Genomic DNA, 7,834 nt, shown 5'->3' on the forward strand with positions numbered 1-7,834 from the left:
CCCATTAACCCTGGAAGTATTTCTACTAAAAGTCAGATAATTAAGAGATTGGTTTCTGTGCTCTGAAGTCGTGGCCGTGCCGAAGAGCCACTCGTGGGGGGCAACTGGTGACCTCGGTAGGGCGTGAAGGATGGACCAGAACGCCCCCCTTCCCATGAGGTTTTTGTCGCCCCTGACCCCCAGCGCATACCTGCTGTCCACAAGGCTCCCATGTGGCCGCCATCTTTCTTTCCAGAGAGGAGAGGGCGAATGGGGCAACACCCTTTCCCCTCTGGGCAGGCATGATGGCGTGGTTTAACGCATAGTCCGTTCGCTTTTCTGCTCCAAGCTGCTGGTTTTCTGCGTTAAGTCCTTGTGCTTCTGGGGCCGTGGCCGTGCTGGAGAGCCGCTCGTGGGGGGCAACTGGTGACCTTGGTAGGGCGTGAAGGATGGACCGGAACGGCCCCCTTTATGCTGGGGTTCTTGGTGGTGGAAAATATGCACTGGTGAAGGGATGGGTGTTTCATATGAATTTCAGGAGTGCTTGATCTATTTCTTTGAAGAATTTCATGGGTATCCTTATAGGGATCGCGTTGAATCTGTATAATGCTTTCGGGAGTATTGCCATTTTGACCATGTTGATTCTTCCTATCCATGAGCAGGGGATGTGTTTCCATTTCCTCGTGTCCTGTTTTATTTCATGGAGTAGCGTTTTGTAGTTTTCATTGTAGAGATCCTTTACCTCTTTACTTAGGCTGATTCTGAGGTATTTGATTTCTGGACACAATTGTGAACGGGATTATTTTTTTCATGTCACTTTTTCTCTCATTATTTGCATATAGGAAGGCCATGGATTTTTGGGCATTGATTTTATAGCCTGCGACTTTACTATACAAGGCTATTGTTTCTAGGAGTTTCTTGGTAGAGGATTTAGGATTCTCGAGATATAGTATCATATCATTTGCGAATAGTGAGAGTTTGATTTCTTCCCTATCTGGATGCCTTTAATGTTTTTTTCTTGCCTAATCACTATTGCAAGTACTTCCAGTACTATGCTAAACAGAAGTGATGATAGTGGGCATCCTTGTCTTTTCCCTGATCTTAGAGAGAAGGCCCTTATTTTTCCCCCATTTAGGACAATGCTTGCCATGGGTTTGTTGTAGATGGCTTTGACTATCTTGAGGAAAGTTCCTTCAAAACCCATTTTTCATCATAAATGGGTGCTGTATCTTGTCAAAAGCTTTCTTAGTGTCTATTGAGATGAACATATGGTTTTTATCTTTACTTTTGTTGATATGATGGATTATGTTGATTGATTTCTGAATGTTAAAACATCCTTGCATCCCCGGAATGAATCCCACTTGGTAGTGGTGTATGATCTTTTTGATGAGTTGTTGGATTCTATTTGCTAATATTTTGTTGAGGATCTTCGCATCTTTGTTCATCAGGGATATTGGCCTGTAGTTTTCTTTGTTGGTGGTGTCTTTGTTTGCTTTAGGTATTAGGGAGATATGTGCCTCATAGAAGCTGTTTGGGAGGTTCCAGTTTTTTCAATTTCCTGGAAAAGCTTGAGGAGAACTGGCAAACATTCTTTGAATGTTTGGAAGAATTCAGTAGTGAACCCCTCTGGGCCTGGGCTTTTGTTTTTGGGAAGACTTTTGATTACCACTTCAATTTCCTTGATATGAATGGGTCTATTCAGGTATCCCAAGTCTTCCTGGTTCAGTCTTGGGAGATTATAGGAATCCAGGAATTTATCCATTTCTTCTAGGTTCTCTTGTTTTGTGGCATATAGACTCTCTAAGTAGTCTCTGATGATCTTTTGGATTTCATTGGTTTCTGTTGTAATGTCCCCTTTTTCAAGAGAAATGAATATAGTTATAAATAAAACAGAATACATACAAAAAATAAAAAATGCATAAATGGAAATTTAAAAATTGACAAATGCAATACACATTATTAAGATTTCAAAGAATCAGCACCGAATGAAGAGGACAGAAGAAGAAGCAGTGAATAAGAGCATAGAACTATAGAAATATCCCAGTCTGAACAAAGAAAACAGACTACAAACAAATAACAACATGGCAGAGAACCCCGGGCCCACTGTGAAACGCTAACAGAACTCCCACCATTATTCCCTAGGTGTTCTGGAAGGAGAGGACAAATCCAGTAGATTTGAAGGTATGTTTTTACAGAATGATTACATACTTCCCAAATTTGGGAGCAAGTATGAATCAACAATTTTAAGTAACTGACTATATTCCAAAGAGGTTAAATCCAAACAATTCATATAGGACACATTATAGTTAAACTTCTATCTTTGAAGCACAAAGAAAGAAGAGAGAAGTGTTTGAGAATTGATGTAAGAAGAATTTCTCCCTCAAATCTGTGTGTCAGACGTTAAAAAAAACTACAGGGAAGGAAATAAAGACATCCTCCTTCTTGCAGCACTATTTTGGATCAAAAAGAAAGAAATAATCCAAATGTCCATCAGTACACAAATGATGGTGTACCAGGGAGGTGTAAAAAATGCGAGACAATTTCCAGGTGATTCAATTCACAGATGAAAAATTAAGAGACTAAAATGAATTAACTGACCAAAAAACCCAACAAAGCTAACTCTTAGATTAATTGAAAACTCCAGTGACTGCTGGAGTTTTGGTGCAGGGATAGTGCAGGGATCATTTTGATAGTGAGATGCCACTAGAACTATGGTGGTAGGTGTGGTAACCCTTACACACACACAACACAGAGGTGTGATGTACTACTCCTGAATTTTACCAATGATGGATCAATAAAAAATGAGAAAGAAAACACACATTGAAATATTTATTGGCGGCAAGATCACTGTCCTCCCGTTGTTCATCGATTTGCTCAAGCGGGCCCAGTAACGTCTCCGTTGTTAGACTTGTTGTTACTGTGTTTGGCATATTGAATGCGTCACGGGTAGCTTGCCAGGCTTTGCCGTGCGGACGAGATACTCTTGGTGGCTTGCTGGGCTCTCCAAGAGGGGTGGAGGAATTGAACCCGACTCGGCCGGTCTGCTGCATGCAAGGCAAACGCCCCACCACTATGCTATCGCTCCAGCTCGGTGGCAAGATAGAGGTGAGTATTTGTTTAAAAAGAATACAGTATGGGATTGTGGGTGGGGAAGCTTGACTGAATAGGGTAGAGGTAAAATAAAGATAAGTCATTAACTGAAAATTATTTTTCCCCTTCTTGTTTATGGATCACACCCAATGCTCAGGACTCACTTCTGGTGGTGCTGGGTTGAACTAGGTTTTGATGGCAGTGTGTAAGGCAAGCATCTTCACTTTCTCTCTTTCTCTCTCTCTGACCCAACTGAATTGAAATTTGTTGGAGCTAGGTGATGGTTCACTGAGACTCATTATAGTATTATCTTTCCTTATGCACATGTTTGCAAATTTTTATAAATACAAGGTTGATTTTAAAGAAAGGAAGCTTATTTAATATTAGCCTTACTCTCTGAGTTCTTCTAGGCTTGGTCTGGTCATATTTAGGACCTGTCATCTGGCTCCTGTTTCCTTAGATACCAACAAATATTATTACAAAAATGACTTTGCTGATATACTTTTTCCATCTGCTCCCCAATGTAGAAAAGAAACTGGGGGCTGCCAAACCTGTGAAATTGAGACTGGAGTGAAGAGTTCTGTGTGGTTGCTGACTTGCTCTTCGCGATTCTGCTTCTTCCATTGGGTCTCCCATACTGACACTTATGGTTGTGGCTTGGCAGCAGAGTGGAATGTGAAAAAAAAGGGGGGTCTCCAACAGCAGCCTGTCACTTGCTCAAAAACAAAGAACACAACCTATTGCCTCCATGTAGCAGAAACACAATTGAGAAATAATTTAAAATTTAGGGTCATGGGTGTTTAGGACTATTTGAAACCTTATATCTTGTCCACAGCAGAGCCTGGCAAACTACCTGTGGTGTATTCGATACGCCAAAAACAGTAACAATAACGGGTCTCATTCCCCTGACCCTGAAAGACCCTTCAATACGGCAGCATTGGGAAGGACGAGTAAGGAAAGGCTGCTAAAATCTCAGGACTGAGACAAATGGAGACGCTACTTGCACCCACTCGAGCAACTCGATGAACAACGAGATGGCAGCTATACAGTGATACCTTGTCAACTCCAAATTATTTGTAGCACATGAAGGAATGTAAGGTCAGAGGTGAAATAATTTGGTCACTGTTGTGTAGGGCATGGAAAAGTTGGGAGTAGTATTCATATTTTGCCAAGCCAAGTTCATGCTCTTTCCTCTACCTCTGGAGTGAGTGAGGCTGTGATTTATCCCCCTATGTAGTCTTTTTTTAATAAAAAATTTTTAATGCAGGTTAGGTCACATGGTTACAAAAGTGTTAATGTTTAGACTTTTCATGCATAAAGTCATTGCACCTATCACCACCAAAGAGCCCAGAGCCATCCAATACTGTCCTTATGCCACTTCGAACCCTTCTCTTCTATCCAACCTACATCCTCCCCTCACTGCTTGGAAATTTCTGTTTTGTAATCCAATGCTTGGTCATCATTTATATTGTTGTTTCACTGTACATTACAGGTAAGTGGGATCATTTGGTACTTGTCATTCTCCCTTTGACTTACTTCATTTAGCATGATACCCTTCAGTTATATCTAAGCTGTAGCAAATGGTAAAACTTAGAGCAGAAAAAAATTTTTTTTCTTAATTTTCCTTTCGTCTCTCGTTGGACATAAACATACACACCTGAAATTGATACCAGAAATTTAGTATGCAAATAGCCTAGCTAAGAAACTCACTGGCAAACTGATAGAGCAGAGTGAGAAGAAAACAAGCTAATAGAGTGTACACTTTCATGTCAGTTACTACTCAGTCCCATGTGGAACTCTGAAAAACAATATAGAACATATCCCAGAGCTAAATAAAGGGCTGAATAGCATAGCAAGAAATGGGCACCAATGGTACCTACTACAATTGCTTTGGTGGCATTTAAAAGATCCTTTCAATATTTTCCTAGACTGTCCATTCTACCTTAAAGGCATGGACAAATGGCAAGGTCTATTATATAATAAATGAATTGGCTATGAGATGTTAAGGCTTAACTATTGCATTTAGAACTTCTAGAGAAGATATTCGATTGAAACATTGTCTTAATTTTTTTCCAGTGAGGGATTTATTTGCTCATAGTTATTACATACCTAGAAAAAAGAATCCCAGGATTTTCCCTCCTGTGTGTTTTCATCTTGCTTCTTCATGGTCCATGATGCCAGAGGAGGTTGTCAGTACAGTGAAACCCAACTGACGGGAGGGGAATGGGTTGCTTTTGCCATGTTTCTAGATCTTCGAGCTGCACATCAAATCTGGGGCTGATCACAGCTGCACTTGTTTAACCTGCTTGTAATGTTCTCAACAATTTTCCCTGCTCTGTGATCATCAATGATTCTCTGATGTAACTGTGCTTCATCATGACTGCAAGGAACCTCACGATGACCTTAGAGCACGGTCGGGAGAGCACTGGGCACTTGCCTTGCTTCTGGGGACCGTTGATGCTCTTAATGGCATGAACCAGGAGGGTCATGTGTTCCACGGCCGGGGAACTGAAAGATGGCAGAAAGGCGGATGGGGAGGGTGAGGGTGGGGGGGAGGGTGGGCAGGGGTGTGTGGCTAGTGCACAGAGAAATAGGAACATAATCTTTATTAATTCATTTATGCCTTTTTATTTTTAAATTATATTAAAGCATCGTGATTTAGCAAGTTATTCAGAGTTGAATTTTAGACATACAATATTGGAACACTAATCCCACTGCTTACCAGTGTCACCTTCCCTCCACCAATGTCCACAGGTTCCTTCCCAGTCCCCATGTCTGTTATCGTGACAAACATTTTAAAGTTTGATTCCTATAGTTTGGATATCCTGATTTCAGTGTTGTGACTCTATGGTTTGCATATATAGCTATAAAACTCCTCTGTTCCACTAATGCACTTGAGCTGGTTGACCTCTGCCCCCGTTGCTTCCAGTCTGCCTCTTCATACTTCTCCCATGAATTAATTCTCTTATCCAGTTATTCTATATGCTTCAGGTAAGTGAGATCATCTGGTGTTTTCTCTTCTTCTTCTAGCTTTCTTCACTTAACATAGTATTTCCTGTTCCATTCACATTTCAGTGAATTGCATGATTTAGTCATGTAACGTGGTCTTAAAAGACATAAGCTGAAATTTTCTTTTGTAATAACTCTGGATAGGGCTGGAGCGATAGCACAGCGGGTAGGGCGTTCGCCTTACAAGCGGCCAATATGGCCGACCCGAGTTCGATTCCTCCGCCCCTCTCGGAGAGCCCAGCAAGCTACCGAGAGTATTCGATATGCCAAACACAGTAACAACAAAGTCTCCAATGGAGACGTTACTGGGCCCGCTCGAGCAAATCAACGAACAACAGGAGGGCCTTTACCTTTACCTTTCCTAGGATACTTTAAGTGTTCTAAAATCACATCCCATAGGAAATTTCAACTAAATGTCTAGGGACTCTCTTTCCAATGAAGTTATGACTGCAGTGTAGGAAAGAAACCATCTCAATTCTATGGCAACTCTATGGCAATTCTATGGCAACTCTATGGCAATTCTATGGTGGGGGAGGTAAGAACTAGGGTATTTAGAATTAGCTGTTGTCATAGGATTCCCTTGAAACACACAAGCCTCAGAGAATGCTACTTGTGAAGGGGAAAATAATTAAAACACCAATTCTTTGCAAGGTTCAAGACTTTAACTCACTTTGACAACCAATACCTAAATAAATCAAGAAACTCAACCTTGGACTGGCACCATGCTATCTGACATCTTGGCACCAAACTGTTACCAGGATGAGTAGCTTATATCTACCCTCAGACTCACGAGTATTAAAATGGTATTATAACAACCACACCAAGTTCATCAATCTTCTTTGAGAATGTAGTTTTATACAGAATTGAAGAATAAGTTTTTTCTCAGAATTTTATGAATTATAAATTTATTCATGGTTGGGTTTTTGACATGCAATGTTACATCACCAATCCTAATTCCAATGAAATATACATCTTTCATTGAAATATACATCTGAAATATACATCTTAAAAATACTTTATACCATGAACTAATAAGAACAAGCATCACACTCAGCTCCTGGGAGAGAACAAGACAGAGTCTCCTACCCTATGCCTGACTGTCTCCACCAGGGCCCAACAGCTGAAGACCACCGAGGCCCAACCAAGGCCTTGCTGGGAGCACTCTCCACACACTTGGATGAGCCTCATGCATAAAAGAACTGACAGAGGAACCCAGGTGTGTGGGACCCGGGGCTGAGATCTCCAAGCCTGTACAGTTTGGGACTGGACCTGCCAGTAACTAGACAGTTACACCCACCAACTGCCGTGTAACTCCAACAACGGCCAGGATCCAGAGATTATCACACTCAGCTCCCGGAAGCGCGCGGCCGCATTTGCGGCCGCGCGACATCTTATCATCTCATTCCTAATTCGGTTAAACTGGCAGGCTACCAAATGTAACATGCCCACACGGCAGAGTCTGGCAAACTCCCCATGGTATACCCAATATGCCAAATACCAGTAACAATGATGGGTCTCATTCTCCTAACCCTGAAAAAGCCTTGAATATGGCACTTTAAAAAAAAAAATCTCAGGGCTAGGACGAAGAAGACGTTACTGGCACCTGCTCGAGGCAATCGACGAACAACAGGGTGGTCGTGATCGTGATGATCTTATGAAAATAATCTTTAGCTTAAAGTACAATATTGTAAAAAAATGACTAAACTACTGCAGTAGTTAAATTACAATGACAAAGAAAAATAAGTAACTCTGAAAG

At 41.3% G+C, this 7,834-nt stretch overlaps 1 pseudogene; it reads right to left on the reverse strand.

The window, feature by feature from the left end:
• Positions 1–5,170: 5,170 nt before the first annotated feature.
• Positions 5,171–5,561, reverse strand: LOC130021298 (40S ribosomal protein S15a-like; annotated as a pseudogene).
• Positions 5,562–7,834: the final 2,273 nt, after the last annotated feature.

This window comes from Sorex fumeus, unplaced genomic scaffold (assembly GCF_029834395.1).
Source record: "Sorex fumeus unplaced genomic scaffold, SorFum_2.1 ptg000015l, whole genome shotgun sequence".
Classification (NCBI taxonomy): domain Eukaryota; kingdom Metazoa; phylum Chordata; class Mammalia; order Eulipotyphla; family Soricidae; genus Sorex; species Sorex fumeus.